Here is a 21,722-nt window from a genome sequence, read left to right as displayed (position 1 = left end):
AACTCGCAGATATATTCACCAATTTCTAATGCTTTTCTTTTAAACACAAGATAAACAGCCTCACCGGTGGTAAGGCTTAAAAAAATTGAATAAACTCGTAAATGTTCCTCTCCACGGAAATCTTTAGTAAAAGGCGAAAGATTTTTTCGTTTTGAAGAGAAACCAGAGTAAGTTAGAATATGGCTCTCTGGGGGTAAGTGGCACCACATCAAAGACCCCGTCATTGCGAGGGTGAGGACCTGAGAGGTATTTTTAGGCTCTAAGAAAGAGGACAAGAACCAGGCCAGTGAGGGAAGCAGGCCCAATTTTCAGAGTCTCTGCTCAAAGCACAGAAAATCAAAAAGGTGGACAGTTCCCATGCGTCTGTCTGGAAATATGCAAATTCTTTTCTGTACACACCTCAGCTCATTAGGAGGCGTTGTGGCTGCTGGGCAAGGGGAACGGGAAGCGTGCATCAGGCTTTAGGTGAAGTGACACTGTAGGACTTTTGTCCCCCAGCGATTTTACGCTTTCCACACCATCCTTCCAATCGATAGGCTGTGAGCCACCACTGTGCTCTGCACATAGCCATGCACTTTAAGTCCCTTTTTCGCACGTACTTTCATTAAACCTGAATATAGAAGTATATATCTGTCTAGGCTAGAGGCACATGAAACAGGACTGGCGTGCCGCTTCAAGTGTACCTGAGAGGAATCTGACTCAGGATTGGCCACCCTCTCAGGGCACCGACTCAGGATTGGCCAACCTCTATGGGGCACCTCTAACGTGCACAAATAACGGGCAAGCCCTATGAAAAGCACAGCGTGAGTCTAGGTGACACCTTGAAAAAGGAGGGTGACGTCTGGCCTCTGACAGCAGGAATATTAAGAGAGGAGAAAACATACTGCCTGCTATCGTGAAATTCCAAGATAGTCACGAAAAGCAATCTCATGCACTGCACAAGCTCTTTCCCATGATGCACCTCTCCTGCACTCTGTCTATGCAAATGAGCAAGCAGAGAGTTCAGGAATAAAACACCTAAGCTCATGTCCCCAAAAAACAGCAGCAGACAACTCGCAGATATATTCACCAATTTCTAATGCTTTTCTTTTAAACACAAGATAAACAGCCTCACCGGTGGTAAGGCTTAAAAAAATTGAATAAACTCGTAAATGTTCCTCTCCACGGAAATCTTTAGTAAAAGGCGAAAGATTTTTTCGTTTTGAAGAGAAACCAGAGTAAGTTAGAATATGGCTCTCTGGGGGTAAGTGGCACCACATCAAAGACCCCGTCATTGCGAGGGTGAGGACCTGAGAGGTATTTTTAGGCTCTAAGAAAGAGGACAAGAACCAGGCCAGTGAGGGAAGCAGGCCCAATTTTCAGAGTCTCTGCTCAAAGCACAGAAAATCAAAAAGGTGGACAGTTCCCATGCGTCTGTCTGGAAATATGCAAATTCTTTTCTGTACACACCTCAGCTCATTAGGAGGCGTTGCGGCTGCTGGGCAAGGGGAACGGGAAGCGTGCATCAGGCTTTAGGTGAAGTGACACTGTAGGACTTTTGTCCCCCAGCGATTTTACGCTTTCCACACCATCCTTCCAATCGATAGGCTGTGAGCCACCACTGTGCTCTGCACATAGCCATGCACTTTAAGTCCCTTTTTCGCACGTACTTTCATTAAACCTGAATATAGAAGTATATATCTGTCTAGGCTAGAGGCACATGAAACAGGACTGGCGTGCCGCTTCAAGTGTACCTGAGAGGAATCTGACTCAGGATTGGCCACCCTCTCAGGGCACCGACTCAGGATTGGCCAACCTCTATGGGGCACCTCTAACGTGGACAAATAACGGGCAAGCCCTATGAAAAGCACAGCGTGAGTCTAGGTGACACCTTGAAAAAGGAGGGTGACGTCTGGCCTCTGACAGCAGGAATATTAAGAGAGGAGAAAACATACTGCCTGCTATCGTGAAATTCCAAGATAGTCACGAAAAGCAATCTCATGCACTGCACAAGCTCTTTCCCATGATGCACCTCTCCTGCACTCTGTCTATGCAAATGAGCAAGCAGAGAGTTCAGGAATAAAACACCTAAGCTCATGTCCCCAAAAAACAGCAGCAGACAACTCGCAGATATATTCACCAATTTCTAATGCTTTTCTTTTAAACACAAGATAAACAGCCTCACCGGTGGTAAGGCTTAAAAAAATTGAATAAACTCGTAAATGTTCCTCTCCACGGAAATCTTTAGTAAAAGGCGAAAGATTTTTTCGTTTTGAAGAGAAACCAGAGTAAGTTAGAATATGGCTCTCTGGGGGTAAGTGGCACCACATCAAAGACCCCGTCATTGCGAGGGTGAGGACCTGAGAGGTATTTTTAGGCTCTAAGAAAGAGGACAAGAACCAGGCCAGTGAGGGAAGCAGGCCCAATTTTCAGAGTCTCTGCTCAAAGCACAGAAAATCAAAAAGGTGGACAGTTCCCATGCGTCTGTCTGGAAATATGCAAATTCTTTTCTGTACACACCTCAGCTCATTAGGAGGCGTTGTGGCTGCTGGGCAAGGGGAACGGGAAGCGTGCATCAGGCTTTAGGTGAAGTGACACTGTAGGACTTTTGTCCCCCAGCGATTTTACGCTTTCCACACCATCCTTCCAATCGATAGGCTGTGAGCCACCACTGTGCTCTGCACATAGCCATGCACTTTAAGTCCCTTTTTCGCACGTACTTTCATTAAACCTGAATATAGAAGTATATATCTGTCTAGGCTAGAGGCACATGAAACAGGACTGGCGTGCCGCTTCAAGTGTACCTGAGAGGAATCTGACTCAGGATTGGCCACCCTCTCAGGGCACCGACTCAGGATTGGCCAACCTCTATGGGGCACCTCTAACGTGCACAAATAACGGGCAAGCCCTATGAAAAGCACAGCGTGAGTCTAGGTGACACCTTGAAAAAGGAGGGTGACGTCTGGCCTCTGACAGCAGGAATATTAAGAGAGGAGAAAACATACTGCCTGCTATCGTGAAATTCCAAGATAGTCACGAAAAGCAATCTCATGCACTGCACAAGCTCTTTCCCATGATGCACCTCTCCTGCACTCTGTCTATGCAAATGAGCAAGCAGAGAGTTCAGGAATAAAACACCTAAGCTCATGTCCCCAAAAAACAGCAGCAGACAACTCGCAGATATATTCACCAATTTCTAATGCTTTTCTTTTAAACACAAGATAAACAGCCTCACCGGTGGTAAGGCTTAAAAAAATTGAATAAACTCGTAAATGTTCCTCTCCACGGAAATCTTTAGTAAAAGGCGAAAGATTTTTTCGTTTTGAAGAGAAACCAGAGTAAGTTAGAATATGGCTCTCTGGGGGTAAGTGGCACCACATCAAAGACCCCGTCATTGCGAGGGTGAGGACCTGAGAGGTATTTTTAGGCTCTAAGAAAGAGGACAAGAACCAGGCCAGTGAGGGAAGCAGGCCCAATTTTCAGAGTCTCTGCTCAAAGCACAGAAAATCAAAAAGGTGGACAGTTCCCATGCGTCTGTCTGGAAATATGCAAATTCTTTTCTGTACACACCTCAGCTCATTAGGAGGCGTTGCGGCTGCTGGGCAAGGGGAACGGGAAGCGTGCATCAGGCTTTAGGTGAAGTGACACTGTAGGACTTTTGTCCCCCAGCGATTTTACGCTTTCCACACCATCCTTCCAATCGATAGGCTGTGAGCCACCACTGTGCTCTGCACATAGCCATGCACTTTAAGTCCCTTTTTCGCACGTACTTTCATTAAACCTGAATATAGAAGTATATATCTGTCTAGGCTAGAGGCACATGAAACAGGACTGGCGTGCCGCTTCAAGTGTACCTGAGAGGAATCTGACTCATGATTGGCCACCCTCTCAGGGCACCGACTCAGGATTGGCAACCTCTATGGGGCACCTCTAACGTGCACAAATAACGGGCAAGCCCTATGAAAAGCACAGCGTGAGTCTAGGTGCCACCTTGAAAAAGGAGGGTGACGTCTGGCCTCTGACAGCAGGAATATTAAGAGAGGAGAAAACATACTGCCTGCTATCGTGAAATTCCAAGATAGTCACGAAAAGCAATCTCATGCACTGCACAAGCTCTTTCCCATGATGCACCTCTCCTGCACTCTGTCGATGCAAATGAGCAAGCAGAGAGTTCAGGAATAAAACACCTAAGCTCATGTCCCCAAAAAACAGCAGCAGACAACTCGCAGATATATTCACCAATTTCTAATGCTTTTCTTTTAAACACAAGATAAACAGCCTCACCGGTGGTAAGGCTTAAAAAAATTGAATAAACTCGTAAATGTTCCTCTCCACGGAAATCTTTAGTAAAAGGCGAAAGATTTTTTCGTTTTGAAGAGAAACCAGAGTAAGTTAGAATATGGCTCTCTGGGGGTAAGTGGCACCACATCAAAGACCCCGTCATTGCGAGGGTGAGGACCTGAGAGGTATTTTTAGGCTCTAAGAAAGAGGACAAGAACCAGGCCAGTGAGGGAAGCAGGCCCAATTTTCAGAGTCTCTGCTCAAAGCACAGAAAATCAAAAAGGTGGACAGTTCCCATGCGTCTGTCTGGAAATATGCAAATTCTTTTCTGTACACACCTCAGCTCATTAGGAGGCGTTGCGGCTGCTGGGCAAGGGGAACGGGAAGCGTGCATCAGGCTTTAGGTGAAGTGACACTGTAGGACTTTTGTCCCCCAGCGATTTTACGCTTTCCACACCATCCTTCCAATCGATAGGCTGTGAGCCACCACTGTGCTCTGCACATAGCCATGCACTTTAAGTCCCTTTTTCGCACGTACTTTCATTAAACCTGAATATAGAAGTATATATCTGTCTAGGCTAGAGGCACATGAAACAGGACTGGCGTGCCGCTTCAAGTGTACCTGAGAGGAATCTGACTCAGGATTGGCCACCCTCTCAGGGCACCGACTCAGGATTGGCCAACCTCTATGGGGCACCTCTAACGTGCACAAATAACGGGCAAGCCCTATGAAAAGCACAGCGTGAGTCTAGGTGCCACCTTGAAAAAGGAGGGTGACGTCTGGCCTCTGACAGCAGGAATATTAAGAGAGGAGAAAACATACTGCCTGCTATCGTGAAATTCCAAGATAGTCACGAAAAGCAATCTCATGCACTGCACAAGCTCTTTCCCATGATGCACCTCTCCTGCACTCTGTCTATGCAAATGAGCAAGCAGAGAGTTCAGGAATAAAACACCTAAGCTCATGTCCCCAAAAAACAGCAGCAGACAACTCGCAGATATATTCACCAATTTCTAATGCTTTTCTTTTAAACACAAGATAAACAGCCTCACCGGTGGTAAGGCTTAAAAAAATTGAATAAACTCGTAAATGTTCCTCTCCACGGAAATCTTTAGTAAAAGGCGAAAGATTTTTTCGTTTTGAAGAGAAACCAGAGTAAGTTAGAATATGGCTCTCTGGGGGTAAGTGGCACCACATCAAAGACCCCGTCATTGCGAGGGTGAGGACCTGAGAGGTATTTTTAGGCTCTAAGAAAGAGGACAAGAACCAGGCCAGTGAGGGAAGCAGGCCCAATTTTCAGAGTCTCTGCTCAAAGCACAGAAAATCAAAAAGGTGGACAGTTCCCATGCGTCTGTCTGGAAATATGCAAATTCTTTTCTGTACACACCTCAGCTCATTAGGAGGCGTTGCGGCTGCTGGGCAAGGGGAACGGGAAGCGTGCATCAGGCTTTAGGTGAAGTGACACTGTAGGACTTTTGTCCCCCAGCGATTTTACGCTTTCCACACCATCCTTCCAATCGATAGGCTGTGAGCCACCACTGTGCTCTGCACATAGCCATGCACTTTAAGTCCCTTTTTCGCACGTACTTTCATTAAACCTGAATATAGAAGTATATATCTGTCTAGGCTAGAGGCACATGAAACAGGACTGGCGTGCCGCTTCAAGTGTACCTGAGAGGAATCTGACTCATGATTGGCCACCCTCTCAGGGCACCGACTCAGGATTGGCAACCTCTATGGGGCACCTCTAACGTGCACAAATAACGGGCAAGCCCTATGAAAAGCACAGCGTGAGTCTAGGTGCCACCTTGAAAAAGGAGGGTGACGTCTGGCCTCTGACAGCAGGAATATTAAGAGAGGAGAAAACATACTGCCTGCTATCGTGAAATTCCAAGATAGTCACGAAAAGCAATCTCATGCACTGCACAAGCTCTTTCCCATGATGCACCTCTCCTGCACTCTGTCGATGCAAATGAGCAAGCAGAGAGTTCAGGAATAAAACACCTAAGCTCATGTCCCCAAAAAACAGCAGCAGACAACTCGCAGATATATTCACCAATTTCTAATGCTTTTCTTTTAAACACAAGATAAACAGCCTCACCGGTGGTAAGGCTTAAAAAAATTGAATAAACTCGTAAATGTTCCTCTCCACGGAAATCTTTAGTAAAAGGCGAAAGATTTTTTCATTTTGAAGAGAAACCAGAGTAAGTTAGAATATGGCTCTCTGGGGGTAAGTGGCACCACATCAAAGACCCCGTCATTGCGAGGGTGAGGACCTGAGAGGTATTTTTAGGCTCTAAGAAAGAGGACAAGAACCAGGCCAGTGAGGGAAGCAGGCCCAATTTTCAGAGTCTCTGCTCAAAGCACAGAAAATCAAAAAGGTGGACAGTTCCCATGCGTCTGTCTGGAAATATGCAAATTCTTTTCTGTACACACCTCAGCTCATTAGGAGGCGTTGCGGCTGCTGGGCAAGGGGAACGGGAAGCGTGCATCAGGCTTTAGGTGAAGTGACACTGTAGGACTTTTGTCCCCCAGCGATTTTACGCTTTCCACACCATCCTTCCAATCGATAGGCTGTGAGCCACCACTGTGCTCTGCACATAGCCATGCACTTTAAGTCCCTTTTTCGCACGTACTTTCATTAAACCTGAATATAGAAGTATATATCTGTCTAGGCTAGAGGCACATGAAACAGGACTGGCGTGCCGCTTCAAGTGTACCTGAGAGGAATCTGACTCAGGATTGGCCACCCTCTCAGGGCACCGACTCAGGATTGGCCAACCTCTATGGGGCACCTCTAACGTGCACAAATAACGGGCAAGCCCTATGAAAAGCACAGCGTGAGTCTAGGTGCCACCTTGAAAAAGGAGGGTGACGTCTGGCCTCTGACAGCAGGAATATTAAGAGAGGAGAAAACATACTGCCTGCTATCGTGAAATTCCAAGATAGTCACGAAAAGCAATCTCATGCACTGCACAAGCTCTTTCCCATGATGCACCTCTCCTGCACTCTGTCTATGCAAATGAGCAAGCAGAGAGTTCAGGAATAAAACACCTAAGCTCATGTCCCCAAAAAACAGCAGCAGACAACTCGCAGATATATTCACCAATTTCTAATGCTTTTCTTTTAAACACAAGATAAACAGCCTCACCGGTGGTAAGGCTTAAAAAAATTGAATAAACTCGTAAATGTTCCTCTCCACGGAAATCTTTAGTAAAAGGCGAAAGATTTTTTCGTTTTGAAGAGAAACCAGAGTAAGTTAGAATATGGCTCTCTGGGGGTAAGTGGCACCACATCAAAGACCCCGTCATTGCGAGGGTGAGGACCTGAGAGGTATTTTTAGGCTCTAAGAAAGAGGACAAGAACCAGGCCAGTGAGGGAAGCAGGCCCAATTTTCAGAGTCTCTGCTCAAAGCACAGAAAATCAAAAAGGTGGACAGTTCCCATGCGTCTGTCTGGAAATATGCAAATTCTTTTCTGTACACACCTCAGCTCATTAGGAGGCGTTGCGGCTGCTGGGCAAGGGGAACGGGAAGCGTGCATCAGGCTTTAGGTGAAGTGACACTGTAGGACTTTTGTCCCCCAGCGATTTTACGCTTTCCACACCATCCTTCCAATCGATAGGCTGTGAGCCACCACTGTGCTCTGCACATAGCCATGCACTTTAAGTCCCTTTTTCGCACGTACTTTCATTAAACCTGAATATAGAAGTATATATCTGTCTAGGCTAGAGGCACATGAAACAGGACTGGCGTGCCGCTTCAAGTGTACCTGAGAGGAATCTGACTCATGATTGGCCACCCTCTCAGGGCACCGACTCAGGATTGGCCAACCTCTATGGGGCACCTCTAACGTGCACAAATAACGGGCAAGCCCTATGAAAAGCACAGCGTGAGTCTAGGTGCCACCTTGAAAAAGGAGGGTGACGTCTGGCCTCTGACAGCAGGAATATTAAGAGAGGAGAAAACATACTGCCTGCTATCGTGAAATTCCAAGATAGTCACGAAAAGCAATCTCATGCACTGCACAAGCTCTTTCCCATGATGCACCTCTCCTGCACTCTGTCTATGCAAATGAGCAAGCAGAGAGTTCAGGAATAAAACACCTAAGCTCATGTCCCCAAAAAACAGCAGCAGACAACTCGCAGATATATTCACCAATTTCTAATGCTTTTCTTTTAAACACAAGATAAACAGCCTCACCGGTGGTAAGGCTTAAAAAAATTGAATAAACTCGTAAATGTTCCTCTCCACGGAAATCTTTAGTAAAAGGCGAAAGATTTTTTCGTTTTGAAGAGAAACCAGAGTAAGTTAGAATATGGCTCTCTGGGGGTAAGTGGCACCACATCAAAGACCCCGTCATTGCGAGGGTGAGGACCTGAGAGGTATTTTTAGGCTCTAAGAAAGAGGACAAGAACCAGGCCAGTGAGGGAAGCAGGCCCAATTTTCAGAGTCTCTGCTCAAAGCACAGAAAATCAAAAAGGTGGACAGTTCCCATGCGTCTGTCTGGAAATATGCAAATTCTTTTCTGTACACACCTCAGCTCATTAGGAGGCGTTGCGGCTGCTGGGCAAGGGGAACGGGAAGCGTGCATCAGGCTTTAGGTGAAGTGACACTGTAGGACTTTTGTCCCCCAGCGATTTTACGCTTTCCACACCATCCTTCCAATCGATAGGCTGTGAGCCACCACTGTGCTCTGCACATAGCCATGCACTTTAAGTCCCTTTTTCGCACGTACTTTCATTAAACCTGAATATAGAAGTATATATCTGTCTAGGCTAGAGGCACATGAAACAGGACTGGCGTGCCGCTTCAAGTGTACCTGAGAGGAATCTGACTCATGATTGGCCACCCTCTCAGGGCACCGACTCAGGATTGGCCAACCTCTATGGGGCACCTCTAACGTGCACAAATAACGGGCAAGCCCTATGAAAAGCACAGCGTGAGTCTAGGTGCCACCTTGAAAAAGGAGGGTGACGTCTGGCCTCTGACAGCAGGAATATTAAGAAAGGAGAAAACATACTGCCTGCTATCGTGAAATTCCAAGATAGTCACGAAAAGCAATCTCATGCACTGCACAAGCTCTTTCCCATGATGCACCTCTCCTGCACTCTGTCTATGCAAATGAGCAAGCAGAGAGTTCAGGAATAAAACACCTAAGCTCATGTCCCCAAAAAACAGCAGCAGACAACTCGCAGATATATTCACCAATTTCTAATGCTTTTCTTTTAAACACAAGATAAACAGCCTCACCGGTGGTAAGGCTTAAAAAAATTGAATAAACTCGTAAATGTTCCTCTCCACGGAAATCTTTAGTAAAAGGCGAAAGATTTTTTCGTTTTGAAGAGAAACCAGAGTAAGTTAGAATATGGCTCTCTGGGGGTAAGTGGCACCACATCAAAGACCCCGTCATTGCGAGGGTGAGGACCTGAGAGGTATTTTTAGGCTCTAAGAAAGAGGACAAGAACCAGGCCAGTGAGGGAAGCAGGCCCAATTTTCAGAGTCTCTGCTCAAAGCACAGAAAATCAAAAAGGTGGACAGTTCCCATGCGTCTGTCTGGAAATATGCAAATTCTTTTCTGTACACACCTCAGCTCATTAGGAGGCGTTGCGGCTGCTGGGCAAGGGGAACGGGAAGCGTGCATCAGGCTTTAGGTGAAGTGACACTGTAGGACTTTTGTCCCCCAGCGATTTTACGCTTTCCACACCATCCTTCCAATCGATAGGCTGTGAGCCACCACTGTGCTCTGCACATAGCCATGCACTTTAAGTCCCTTTTTCGCACGTACTTTCATTAAACCTGAATATAGAAGTATATATCTGTCTAGGCTAGAGGCACATGAAACAGGACTGGCGTGCCGCTTCAAGTGTACCTGAGAGGAATCTGACTCATGATTGGCCACCCTCTCAGGGCACCGACTCAGGATTGGCCAACCTCTATGGGGCACCTCTAACGTGGACAAATAACGGGCAAGCCCTATGAAAAGCACAGCGTGAGTCTAGGTGACACCTTGAAAAAGGAGGGTGACGTCTGGCCTCTGACAGCAGGAATATTAAGAGAGGAGAAAACATACTGCCTGCTATCGTGAAATTCCAAGATAGTCACGAAAAGCAATCTCATGCACTGCACAAGCTCTTTCCCATGATGCACCTCTCCTGCACTCTGTCTATGCAAATGAGCAAGCAGAGAGTTCAGGAATAAAACCCCTAAGCTCATGTCCCCAAAAAACAGCAGCAGACAACTCGCAGATATATTTACCAATTTCTAATGCTTTTCTTTTAAACACAAGATAAACAGCCTCACCGGTGGTAAGGCTTAAAAAAATTGAATAAACTCGTAAATGTTCCTCTCCACGGAAATCTTTAGTAAAAGGCGAAAGATTTTTTCATTTTGAAGAGAAACCAGAGTAAGTTAGAATATGGCTCTCTGGGGGTAAGTGGCACCACATCAAAGACCCCGTCATTGCGAGGGTGAGGACCTGAGAGGTATTTTTAGGCTCTAAGAAAGAGGACAAGAACCAGGCCAGTGAGGGAAGCAGGCCCAATTTTCAGAGTCTCTGCTCAAAGCACAGAAAATCAAAAAGGTGGACAGTTCCCATGCGTCTGTCTGGAAATATGCAAATTCTTTTCTGTACACACCTCAGCTCATTAGGAGGCGTTGCGGCTGCTGGGCAAGGGGAACGGGAAGCGTGCATCAGGCTTTAGGTGAAGTGACACTGTAGGACTTTTGTCCCCCAGCGATTTTACGCTTTCCACACCATCCTTCCAATCGATAGGCTGTGAGCCACCACTGTGCTCTGCACATAGCCATGCACTTTAAGTCCCTTTTTCGTACGTACTTTCATTAAACCTGAATATAGAAGTATATATCTGTCTAGGCTAGAGGCACATGAAACAGGACTGGCGTGCCGCTTCAAGTGTACCTGAGAGGAATCTGACTCAGGATTGGCCACCCTCTCAGGGCACCGACTCAGGATTGGCCAACCTCTATGGGGCACCTCTAACGTGCACAAATAACAGGCAAGCCCTATGAAAAGCACAGCGTGAGTCTAGGTGCCACCTTGAAAAAGGAGGGTGACGTCTGGCCTCTGACAGCAGGAATATTAAGAGAGGAGAAAACATACTGCCTGCTATCGTGAAATTCCAAGATAGTCACGAAAAGCAATCTCATGCACTGCACAAGCTCTTTCCCATGATGCACCTATCCTGCACTCTGTCTATGCAAATGAGCAAGCAGAGAGTTCAGGAATAAAACACCTAAGCTCATGTCCCCAAAAAACAGCAGCAGACAACTCGCAGATATATTCACCAATTTCTAATGCTTTTCTTTTAAACACAAGATAAACAGCCTCACCGGTGGTAAGGCTTAAAAAAATTGAATAAACTCGTAAATGTTCCTCTCCACGGAAATCTTTAGTAAAAGGCGAAAGATTTTTTCGTTTTGAAGAGAAACCAGAGTAAGTTAGAATATGGCTCTCTGGGGGTAAGTGGCACCACATCAAAGACCCCGTCATTGCGAGGGTGAGGACCTGAGAGGTATTTTTAGGCTCTAAGAAAGAGGACAAGAACCAGGCCAGTGAGGGAAGCAGGCCCAATTTTCAGAGTCTCTGCTCAAAGCACAGAAAATCAAAAAGGTGGACAGTTCCCATGCGTCTGTCTGGAAATATGCAAATTCTTTTCTGTACACACCTCAGCTCATTAGGAGGCGTTGCGGCTGCTGGGCAAGGGGAACGGGAAGCGTGCATCAGGCTTTAGGTGAAGTGACACTGTAGGACTTTTGTCCCCCAGCGATTTTACGCTTTCCACACCATCCTTCCAATCGATAGGCTGTGAGCCACCACTGTGCTCTGCACATAGCCATGCACTTTAAGTCCCTTTTTCGCACGTACTTTCATTAAACCTGAATATAGAAGTATATATCTGTCTAGGCTAGAGGCACATGAAACAGGACTGGCGTGCCGCTTCAAGTGTACCTGAGAGGAATCTGACTCAGGATTGGCCACCCTCTCAGGGCACCGACTCAGGATTGGCCAACCTCTATGGGGCACCTCTAACATGCACAAATAACGGGCAAGCCCTATGAAAAGCACAGCGTGAGTCTAGGTGACACCTTGAAAAAGGAGGGTGACGTCTGGCCTCTGACAGCAGGAATATTAAGAGAGGAGAAAACATACTGCCTGCTATCGTGAAATTCCAAGATAGTCACGAAAAGCAATCTCATGCACTGCACAAGCTCTTTCCCATGATGCACCTCTCCTGCACTCTGTCTATGCAAATGAGCAAGCAGAGAGTTCAGGAATAAAACCCCTAAGCTCATGTCCCCAAAAAACAGCAGCAGACAACTCGCAGATATATTTACCAATTTCTAATGCTTTTCTTTTAAACACAAGATAAACAGCCTCACCGGTGGTAAGGCTTAAAAAAATTGAATAAACTCGTAAATGTTCCTCTCCACGGAAATCTTTAGTAAAAGGCGAAAGATTTTTTCGTTTTGAAGAGAAACCAGAGTAAGTTAGAATATGGCTCTCTGGGGGTAAGTGGCACCACATCAAAGACCCCGTCATTGCGAGGGTGAGGACCTGAGAGGTATTTTTAGGCTCTAAGAAAGAGGACAAGAACCAGGCCAGTGAGGGAAGCAGGCCCAATTTTCAGAGTCTCTGCTCAAAGCACAGAAAATCAAAAAGGTGGACAGTTCCCATGCGTCTGTCTGGAAATATGCAAATTCTTTTCTGTACACACCTCAGCTCATTAGGAGGCGTTGCGGCTGCTGGGCAAGGGGAACGGGAAGCGTGCATCAGGCTTTAGGTGAAGTGACACTGTAGGACTTTTGTCCCCCAGCGATTTTACGCTTTCCACACCATCCTTCCAATCGATAGGCTGTGAGCCACCACTGTGCTCTGCACATAGCCATGCACTTTAAGTCCCTTTTTCGCACGTACTTTCATTAAACCTGAATATAGAAGTATATATCTGTCTAGGCTAGAGGCACATGAAACAGGACTGGCGTGCCGCTTCAAGTGTACCTGAGAGGAATCTGACTCATGATTGGCCACCCTCTCAGGGCACCGACTCAGGATTGGCCAACCTCTATGGGGCACCTCTAACGTGCACAAATAACGGGCAAGCCCTATGAAAAGCACAGCGTGAGTCTAGGTGCCACCTTGAAAAAGGAGGGTGACGTCTGGCCTCTGACAGCAGGAATATTAAGAGAGGAGAAAACATACTGCCTGCTATCGTGAAATTCCAAGATAGTCACGAAAAGCAATCTCATGCACTGCACAAGCTCTTTCCCATGATGCACCTCTCCTGCACTCTGTCTATGCAAATGAGCAAGCAGAGAGTTCAGGAATAAAACACCTAAGCTCATGTCCCCAAAAAACAGCAGCAGACAACTCGCAGATATATTCACCAATTTCTAATGCTTTTCTTTTAAACACAAGATAAACAGCCTCACCGGTGGTAAGGCTTAAAAAAATTGAATAAACTCGTAAATGTTCCTCTCCACGGAAATCTTTAGTAAAAGGCGAAAGATTTTTTCGTTTTGAAGAGAAACCAGAGTAAGTTAGAATATGGCTCTCTGGGGGTAAGTGGCACCACATCAAAGACCCCGTCATTGCGAGGGTGAGGACCTGAGAGGTATTTTTAGGCTCTAAGAAAGAGGACAAGAACCAGGCCAGTGAGGGAAGCAGGCCCAATTTTCAGAGTCTCTGCTCAAAGCACAGAAAATCAAAAAGGTGGACAGTTCCCATGCGTCTGTCTGGAAATATGCAAATTCTTTTCTGTACACACCTCAGCTCATTAGGAGGCGTTGCGGCTGCTGGGCAAGGGGAACGGGAAGCGTGCATCAGGCTTTAGGTGAAGTGACACTGTAGGACTTTTGTCCCCCAGCGATTTTACGCTTTCCACACCATCCTTCCAATCGATAGGCTGTGAGCCACCACTGTGCTCTGCACATAGCCATGCACTTTAAGTCCCTTTTTCGCACGTACTTTCATTAAACCTGAATATAGAAGTATATATCTGTCTAGGCTAGAGGCACATGAAACAGGACTGGCGTGCCGCTTCAAGTGTACCTGAGAGGAATCTGACTCAGGATTGGCCACCCTCTCAGGGCACCGACTCAGGATTGGCCAACCTCTATGGGGCACCTCTAACGTGGACAAATAACGGGCAAGCCCTATGAAAAGCACAGCGTGAGTCTAGGTGACACCTTGAAAAAGGAGGGTGACGTCTGGCCTCTGACAGCAGGAATATTAAGAGAGGAGAAAACATACTGCCTGCTATCGTGAAATTCCAAGATAGTCACGAAAAGCAATCTCATGCACTGCACAAGCTCTTTCCCATGATGCACCTCTCCTGCACTCTGTCTATGCAAATGAGCAAGCAGAGAGTTCAGGAATAAAACACCTAAGCTCATGTCCCCAAAAAACAGCAGCAGACAACTCGCAGATATATTCACCAATTTCTAATGCTTTTCTTTTAAACACAAGATAAACAGCCTCACCGGTGGTAAGGCTTAAAAAAATTGAATAAACTCGTAAATGTTCCTCTCCACGGAAATCTTTAGTAAAAGGCGAAAGATTTTTTCGTTTTGAAGAGAAACCAGAGTAAGTTAGAATATGGCTCTCTGGGGGTAAGTGGCACCACATCAAAGACCCCGTCATTGCGAGGGTGAGGACCTGAGAGGTATTTTTAGGCTCTAAGAAAGAGGACAAGAACCAGGCCAGTGAGGGAAGCAGGCCCAATTTTCAGAGTCTCTGCTCAAAGCACAGAAAATCAAAAAGGTGGACAGTTCCCATGCGTCTGTCTGGAAATATGCAAATTCTTTTCTGTACACACCTCAGCTCATTAGGAGGCGTTGCGGCTGCTGGGCAAGGGGAACGGGAAGCGTGCATCAGGCTTTAGGTGAAGTGACACTGTAGGACTTTTGTCCCCCAGCGATTTTACGCTTTCCACACCATCCTTCCAATCGATAGGCTGTGAGCCACCACTGTGCTCTGCACATAGCCATGCACTTTAAGTCCCTTTTTCGCACGTACTTTCATTAAACCTGAATATAGAAGTATATATCTGTCTAGGCTAGAGGCACATGAAACAGGACTGGCGTGCCGCTTCAAGTGTACCTGAGAGGAATCTGACTCAGGATTGGCCACCCTCTCAGGGCACCGACTCAGGATTGGCCAACCTCTATGGGGCACCTCTAACGTGCACAAATAACGGGCAAGCCCTATGAAAAGCACAGCGTGAGTCTAGGTGCCACCTTGAAAAAGGAGGGTGACGTCTGGCCTCTGACAGCAGGAATATTAAGAGAGGAGAAAACATACTGCCTGCTATCGTGAAATTCCAAGATAGTCACGAAAAGCAATCTCATGCACTGCACAAGCTCTTTCCCATGATGCACCTCTCCTGCACTCTGTCGATGCAAATGAGCAAGCAGAGAGTTCAGGAATAAAACACCTAAGCTCATGTCCCCAAAAAACAGCAGCAGACAACTCGCAGATATATTCACCAATTTCTAATGCTTTTCTTTTAAACACACGATAAACAGCCTCACCTGTGGTAAGGCTTAAAAAAATTGAATAAACTTGTAAATGTTCCTCTCCACGGAAATCTTTAGTAAAAGGCGAAAGATTTTTTCATTTTGAAGAGAAACCAGAGTAAGTTAGAATATGGCTCTATGGGGGTAAGTGGCACCACATCAAAGACCCCGTCATTGCGAGGGTGAGGACCTGAGAGGTATTTTTAGGCTCTAAGAAAGAGGACAAGAACCAGGCCAGTGAGGGAAGCAGGCCCAATTTTCAGAGTCTCTGCTCAAAGCACAGAAAATCAAAAAGGTGGACAGTTCCCATGCGTCTGTCTGGAAATATGCAAATTCTTTTCTGTACACACCTCAGCTCATTAGGAGGCGTTGCGGCTGCTGGGCAAGGGGAACGGGAAGCGTGCATCAGGCTTTAGGTGAAGTGACACTGTAGGACTTTTGTCCCCCAGCGATTTTACGCTTTCCACACCATCCTTCCAATCGATAGGCTGTGAGCCACCACTGTGCTCTGCACATAGCCATGCACTTTAAGTCCCTTTTTCGCACGTACTTTCATTAAACCTGAATATAGAAGTATATATCTGTCTAGGCTAGAGGCACATGAAACAGGACTGGCGTGCCGCTTCAAGTGTACCTGAGAGGAATCTGACTCAGGATTGGCCACCCTCTCAGGGCACCGACTCAGGATTGGCCAACCTCTATGGGGCACCTCTAACGTGCACAAATAACGGGCAAGCCCTATGAAAAGCACAGCGTGAGTCTAGGTGCCACCTTGAAAAAGGAGGGTGACGTCTGGCCTCTGACAGCAGGAATATTAAGAGAGGAGAAAACATACTGCCTGCTATCGTGAAATTCCAAGATAGTCACGAAAAGCAATCTCATGCACTGCACAAGCTCTTTCCCATGATGCACCTCTCCTGCACTCTGTCTATGCAAATGAGCAAGCAGAGAGTTCAGGAATAAAACACCTAAGCTCATGTCCCCAAAAAACAGCAGCAGACAACTCGCAGATATATTCACCAATTTCTAATGCTTTTCTTTTAAACACAAGATAAACAGCCTCACCGGTGGTAAGGCTTAAAAAAATTGAATAAACTCGTAAATGTTCCTCTCCACGGAAATCTTTAGTAAAAGGCGAAAGATTTTTTCGTTTTGAAGAGAAACCAGAGTAAGTTAGAATATGGCTCTCTGGGGGTAAGTGGCACCACATCAAAGACCCCGTCATTGCGAGGGTGAGGACCTGAGAGGTATTTTTAGGCTCTAAGAAAGAGGACAAGAACCAGGCCAGTGAGGGAAGCAGGCCCAATTTTCAGAGTCTCTGCTCAAAGCACAGAAAATCAAAAAGGTGGACAGTTCCCATGCGTCTGTCTGGAAATATGCAAATTCTTTTCTGTACACACCTCAGCTCATTAGGAGGCGTTGCGGCTGCTGGGCAAGGGGAACGGGAAGCGTGCATCAGGCTTTAGGTGAAGTGACACTGTAGGACTTTTGTCCCCCAGCGATTTTACGCTTTCCACACCATCCTTCCAATCGATAGGCTGTGAGCCACCACTGTGCTCTGCACATAGCCATGCACTTTAAGTCCCTTTTTCGCACGTACTTTCATTAAACCTGAATATAGAAGTATATATCTGTCTAGGCTAGAGGCACATGAAACAGGACTGGCGTGCCGCTTCAAGTGTACCTGAGAGGAATCTGACTCAGGATTGGCCACCCTCTCAGGGCACCGACTCAGGATTGGCCAACCTCTATGGGGCACCTCTAACGTGCACAAATAACGGGCAAGCCCTATGAAAAGCACAGCGTGAGTCTAGGTGCCACCTTGAAAAAGGAGGGTGACGTCTGGCCTCTGACAGCAGGAATATTAAGAGAGGAGAAAACATACTGCCTGCTATCGTGAAATTCCAAGATAGTCACGAAAAGCAATCTCATGCACTGCACAAGCTCTTTCCCATGATGCACCTCTCCTGCACTCTGTCTATGCAAATGAGCAAGCAGAGAGTTCAGGAATAAAACACCTAAGCTCATGTCCCCAAAAAACAGCAGCAGACAACTCGCAGATATATTCACCAATTTCTAATGCTTTTCTTTTAAACACAAGATAAACAGCCTCACCGGTGGTAAGGCTTAAAAAAATTGAATAAACTCGTAAATGTTCCTCTCCACGGAAATCTTTAGTAAAAGGCGAAAGATTTTTTCGTTTTGAAGAGAAACCAGAGTAAGTTAGAATATGGCTCTCTGGGGGTAAGTGGCACCACATCAAAGACCCCGTCATTGCGAGGGTGAGGACCTGAGAGGTATTTTTAGGCTCTAAGAAAGAGGACAAGAACCAGGCCAGTGAGGGAAGCAGGCCCAATTTTCAGAGTCTCTGCTCAAAGCACAGAAAATCAAAAAGGTGGACAGTTCCCATGCGTCTGTCTGGAAATATGCAAATTCTTTTCTGTACACACCTCAGCTCATTAGGAGGCGTTGCGGCTGCTGGGCAAGGGGAACGGGAAGCGTGCATCAGGCTTTAGGTGAAGTGACACTGTAGGACTTTTGTCCCCCAGCGATTTTACGCTTTCCACACCATCCTTCCAATCGATAGGCTGTGAGCCACCACTGTGCTCTGCACATAGCCATGCACTTTAAGTCCCTTTTTCGCACGTACTTTCATTAAACCTGAATATAGAAGTATATATCTGTCTAGGCTAGAGGCACATGAAACAGGACTGGCGTGCCGCTTCAAGTGTACCTGAGAGGAATCTGACTCAGGATTGGCCACCCTCTCAGGGCACCGACTCAGGATTGGCCAACCTCTATGGGGCACCTCTAACATGCACAAATAACGGGCAATCCCTATGAAAAGCACAGCGTGAGTCTAGGTGACACCTTGAAAAAGGAGGGTGACGTCTGGCCTCTGACAGCAGGAATATTAAGAGAGGAGAAAACATACTGCCTGCTATCGTGAAATTCCAAGATAGTCACGAAAAGCAATCTCATGCACTGCACAAGCTCTTTCCCATGATGCACCTCTCCTGCACTCTGTCTATGCAAATGAGCAAGCAGAGAGTTCAGGAATAAAACACCTAAGCTCATGTCCCCAAAAAACAGCAGCAGACAACTCGCAGATATATTCACCAATTTCTAATGCTTTTCTTTTAAACACAAGATAAACAGCCTCACCGGTGGTAAGGCTTAAAAAAATTGAATAAACTCGTAAATGTTCCTCTCCACGGAAATCTTTAGTAAAAGGCGAAAGATTTTTTCGTTTTGAAGAGAAACCAGAGTAAGTTAGAATATGGCTCTCTGGGGGTAAGTGGCACCACATCAAAGACCCCGTCATTGCGAGGGTGAGGACCTGAGAGGTATTTTTAGGCTCTAAGAAAGAGGACAAGAACCAGGCCAGTGAGGGAAGCAGGCCCAATTTTCAGAGTCTCTGCTCAAAGCACAGAAAATCAAAAAGGTGGACAGTTCCCATGCGTCTGTCTGGAAATATGCAAATTCTTTTCTGTACACACCTCAGCTCATTAGGAGGCGTTGCGGCTGCTGGGCAAGGGGAACGGGAAGCGTGCATCAGGCTTTAGGTGAAGTGACACTGTAGGACTTTTGTCCCCCAGCGATTTTACGCTTTCCACACCATCCTTCCAATCGATAGGCTGTGAGCCACCACTGTGCTCTGCACATAGCCATGCACTTTAAGTCCCTTTTTCACACGTACTTTCATTAAACCTGAATATAGAAGTATATATCTGTCTAGGCTAGAGGCACATGAAACAGGACTGGCGTGCCGCTTCAAGTGTACCTGAGAGGAATCTGACTCAGGATTGGCCACCTTCTCAGGGCACCGACTCAGGATTGGCCAACCTCTATGGGGCACCTCTAACGTGCACAAATAACGGGCAAGCCCTATGAAAAGCACAGCGTGAGTCTAGGTGCCACCTTGAAAAAGGAGGGTGACGTCTGGCCTCTGACAGCAGGAATATTAAGAGAGGAGAAAACATACTGCCTGCTATCGTGAAATTCCAAGATAGTCACGAAAAGCAATCTCATGCACTGCACAAGCTCTTTCCCATGATGCACCTCTCCTGCACTCTGTCTATGCAAATGAGCAAGCAGAGAGTTCAGGAATAAAACACCTAAGCTCATGTCCCCAAAAAACAGCAGCAGACAACTCGCAGATATATTCACCAATTTCTAATGCTTTTCTTTTAAACACAAGATAAACAGCCTCACCGGTGGTAAGGCTTAAAAAAATTGAATAAACTCGTAAATGTTCCTCTCCACGGAACTCTTTAGTAAAAGGCGAAAGATTTTTTCGTTTTGAAGAGAAACCAGAGTAAGTTAGAATATGGCTCTCTGGGGGTAAGTGGCACCACATCAAAGACCCCGTCATTGCGAGGGTGAGGACCTGAGAGGTATTTTTAGGCTCTAAGAAAGAGGACAAGAACCAGGCCAGTGAGGGAAGCAGGCCCAATTTTCAGAGTCTCTGCTCAAAGCACAGAAAATCAAAAAGGTGGACAGTTCCCATGCGTCTGTCTGGAAATATGCAAATTCTTTTCTGTACACACCTCAGCTCATTAGGAGGCGTTGCGGCTGCTGGGCAAGGGGAACGGGAAGCGTGCATCAGGCTTTAGGTGAAGTGACACTGTAGGACTTTTGTCCCACAGCGATTTTACGCTTTCCACACCATCCTTCCAATCGATAGGCTGTGAGCCACCACTGTGCTCTGCACATAGCCATGCACTTTAAGTCCCTTTTTCGCACGTACTTTCATTAAACCTGAATATAGAAGTATATATCTGTCTAGGCTAGAGGCACATGAAACAGGACTGGCGTGCCGCTTCAAGTGTACCTGAGAGGAATCTGACTCAGGATTGGCCACCCTCTCAGGGCACCGACTCAGGATTGGCCAACCTCTATGGGGCACCTCTAACGTGCACAAATAACGGGCAAGCCCTATGAAAAGCACAGCGTGAGTCTAGGTGCCACCTTGAAAAAGGAGGGTGACGTCTGGCCTCTGACAGCAGGAATATTAAGAGAGGAGAAAACATACTGCCTGCTATCGTGAAATTCCAAGATAGTCACGAAAAGCAATCTCATGCACTGCACAAGCTCTTTCCCATGATGCACCTCTCCTGCACTCTGTCGATGCAAATGAGCAAGCAGAGAGTTCATGAATAAAACACCTAAGCTCATGTCCCCAAAAAACAGCAGCAGACAACTCGCAGATATATTCACCAATTTCTAATGCTTTTCTTTTAAACACACGATAAACAGCCTCACCTGTGGTAAGGCTTAAAAAAATTGAATAAACTCGTAAATGTTCCTCTCCACGGAAATCTTTAGTAAAAGGCGAAAGATTTTTTCGTTTTGAAGAGAAACCAGAGTAAGTTAGAATATGGCTCTCTGGGGGTAAGTGGCACCACATCAAAGACCCCGTCATTGCGAGGGTGAGGACCTGAGAGGTATTTTCAAAATCTAAGAAAGAGGACAAGAACCAGGCCGGTGAGGGAAGCAGGCCCAAATTTCAGAGTCTCTGCTCAAAGCACAGAAAATCAAAATGGTGGACAGTTCCCATGCGTCTGTCTGGGAATATGCAAATTCTTTTCTGTACACACCTCAGCTCATTAGGAGGCATTGCGGCTGCTGGGCAAGGGGAACGGGAAGCGTGCATCAGGCTTTAGGTGAAGTGGCACTGTAGGACTTTTGTCCCCCAGCGATTTTACGCTTTCCACACCATCCTTCCAATCGTTAGGCTGTGAGCCACCACTGTGCTCTGCACATAGCCATGCACTTTAAGTCCCTTTTTCGCACGTACTTTCATTAAACCTGAATATAGAAGTATATATCTGTCTAGGCTAGAGGCACATGAAACAGGACTGGCGTGCCGCTTCAAGTGTACCTGAGAGGAATCTGACTCATGATTGGCCACCCTCTCAGGGC

The 21,722-nt window shown here is 46.4% G+C and overlaps 21 non-coding genes across 21 annotated transcripts; all 21 read right to left on the bottom strand.

The window, feature by feature from the left end:
- Positions 1–56: 56 nt before the first annotated feature.
- On the bottom strand, positions 57–171 carry LOC144800174 (U5 spliceosomal RNA). The gene has a single exon (XR_013604089.1). It is a non-coding gene; the product is annotated as a U5 spliceosomal RNA (small nuclear RNA).
- Positions 172–1,106: 935 nt separating this feature from the next.
- On the bottom strand, positions 1,107–1,221 carry LOC144800173 (U5 spliceosomal RNA). The gene has a single exon (XR_013604088.1). It is a non-coding gene; the product is annotated as a U5 spliceosomal RNA (small nuclear RNA).
- A 935-nt stretch (positions 1,222–2,156) lies between these two features.
- Positions 2,157–2,271, bottom strand: LOC144800171 (U5 spliceosomal RNA). The gene has a single exon (XR_013604086.1). It is a non-coding gene; the product is annotated as a U5 spliceosomal RNA (small nuclear RNA).
- A 935-nt stretch (positions 2,272–3,206) lies between these two features.
- On the bottom strand, positions 3,207–3,321 carry LOC144800170 (U5 spliceosomal RNA). Its single transcript, XR_013604085.1, has one exon. It is a non-coding gene; the product is annotated as a U5 spliceosomal RNA (small nuclear RNA).
- A 934-nt stretch (positions 3,322–4,255) lies between these two features.
- Positions 4,256–4,370, bottom strand: LOC144800168 (U5 spliceosomal RNA). The gene has a single exon (XR_013604084.1). It is a non-coding gene; the product is annotated as a U5 spliceosomal RNA (small nuclear RNA).
- A 935-nt stretch (positions 4,371–5,305) lies between these two features.
- Positions 5,306–5,420, bottom strand: LOC144800167 (U5 spliceosomal RNA). Its single transcript, XR_013604083.1, has one exon. It is a non-coding gene; the product is annotated as a U5 spliceosomal RNA (small nuclear RNA).
- A 934-nt stretch (positions 5,421–6,354) lies between these two features.
- LOC144800492 (U5 spliceosomal RNA) lies at positions 6,355–6,469 on the bottom strand. Its single transcript, XR_013604389.1, has one exon. It is a non-coding gene; the product is annotated as a U5 spliceosomal RNA (small nuclear RNA).
- A 935-nt stretch (positions 6,470–7,404) lies between these two features.
- Positions 7,405–7,519, bottom strand: LOC144800166 (U5 spliceosomal RNA). Its single transcript, XR_013604082.1, has one exon. It is a non-coding gene; the product is annotated as a U5 spliceosomal RNA (small nuclear RNA).
- A 935-nt stretch (positions 7,520–8,454) lies between these two features.
- LOC144800165 (U5 spliceosomal RNA) lies at positions 8,455–8,569 on the bottom strand. Its single transcript, XR_013604081.1, has one exon. It is a non-coding gene; the product is annotated as a U5 spliceosomal RNA (small nuclear RNA).
- A 935-nt stretch (positions 8,570–9,504) lies between these two features.
- LOC144800164 (U5 spliceosomal RNA) lies at positions 9,505–9,619 on the bottom strand. Its single transcript, XR_013604080.1, has one exon. It is a non-coding gene; the product is annotated as a U5 spliceosomal RNA (small nuclear RNA).
- A 935-nt stretch (positions 9,620–10,554) lies between these two features.
- LOC144800491 (U5 spliceosomal RNA) lies at positions 10,555–10,669 on the bottom strand. The gene has a single exon (XR_013604388.1). It is a non-coding gene; the product is annotated as a U5 spliceosomal RNA (small nuclear RNA).
- Positions 10,670–11,604: 935 nt separating this feature from the next.
- On the bottom strand, positions 11,605–11,719 carry LOC144800163 (U5 spliceosomal RNA). The gene has a single exon (XR_013604079.1). It is a non-coding gene; the product is annotated as a U5 spliceosomal RNA (small nuclear RNA).
- Positions 11,720–12,654: 935 nt separating this feature from the next.
- On the bottom strand, positions 12,655–12,769 carry LOC144800162 (U5 spliceosomal RNA). Its single transcript, XR_013604078.1, has one exon. It is a non-coding gene; the product is annotated as a U5 spliceosomal RNA (small nuclear RNA).
- A 935-nt stretch (positions 12,770–13,704) lies between these two features.
- LOC144800161 (U5 spliceosomal RNA) lies at positions 13,705–13,819 on the bottom strand. Its single transcript, XR_013604077.1, has one exon. It is a non-coding gene; the product is annotated as a U5 spliceosomal RNA (small nuclear RNA).
- Positions 13,820–14,754: 935 nt separating this feature from the next.
- Positions 14,755–14,869, bottom strand: LOC144800159 (U5 spliceosomal RNA). Its single transcript, XR_013604075.1, has one exon. It is a non-coding gene; the product is annotated as a U5 spliceosomal RNA (small nuclear RNA).
- A 935-nt stretch (positions 14,870–15,804) lies between these two features.
- LOC144800878 (U5 spliceosomal RNA) lies at positions 15,805–15,919 on the bottom strand. Its single transcript, XR_013604759.1, has one exon. It is a non-coding gene; the product is annotated as a U5 spliceosomal RNA (small nuclear RNA).
- A 935-nt stretch (positions 15,920–16,854) lies between these two features.
- On the bottom strand, positions 16,855–16,969 carry LOC144800158 (U5 spliceosomal RNA). Its single transcript, XR_013604074.1, has one exon. It is a non-coding gene; the product is annotated as a U5 spliceosomal RNA (small nuclear RNA).
- Positions 16,970–17,904: 935 nt separating this feature from the next.
- On the bottom strand, positions 17,905–18,019 carry LOC144800157 (U5 spliceosomal RNA). Its single transcript, XR_013604073.1, has one exon. It is a non-coding gene; the product is annotated as a U5 spliceosomal RNA (small nuclear RNA).
- Positions 18,020–18,954: 935 nt separating this feature from the next.
- LOC144800156 (U5 spliceosomal RNA) lies at positions 18,955–19,069 on the bottom strand. The gene has a single exon (XR_013604072.1). It is a non-coding gene; the product is annotated as a U5 spliceosomal RNA (small nuclear RNA).
- Positions 19,070–20,004: 935 nt separating this feature from the next.
- On the bottom strand, positions 20,005–20,119 carry LOC144800844 (U5 spliceosomal RNA). The gene has a single exon (XR_013604727.1). It is a non-coding gene; the product is annotated as a U5 spliceosomal RNA (small nuclear RNA).
- A 935-nt stretch (positions 20,120–21,054) lies between these two features.
- Positions 21,055–21,169, bottom strand: LOC144801531 (U5 spliceosomal RNA). Its single transcript, XR_013605338.1, has one exon. It is a non-coding gene; the product is annotated as a U5 spliceosomal RNA (small nuclear RNA).
- Positions 21,170–21,722: the final 553 nt, after the last annotated feature.

This window comes from Lissotriton helveticus, chromosome 12, assembly GCF_964261635.1.
Source record: "Lissotriton helveticus chromosome 12, aLisHel1.1, whole genome shotgun sequence".
NCBI classification, from domain to species: Eukaryota; Metazoa; Chordata; class Amphibia; order Caudata; family Salamandridae; genus Lissotriton; species Lissotriton helveticus.
The sequence above is the reverse complement of the archived record's forward strand: the minus strand, read 5'-3'. Positions and strand labels throughout refer to the sequence as shown.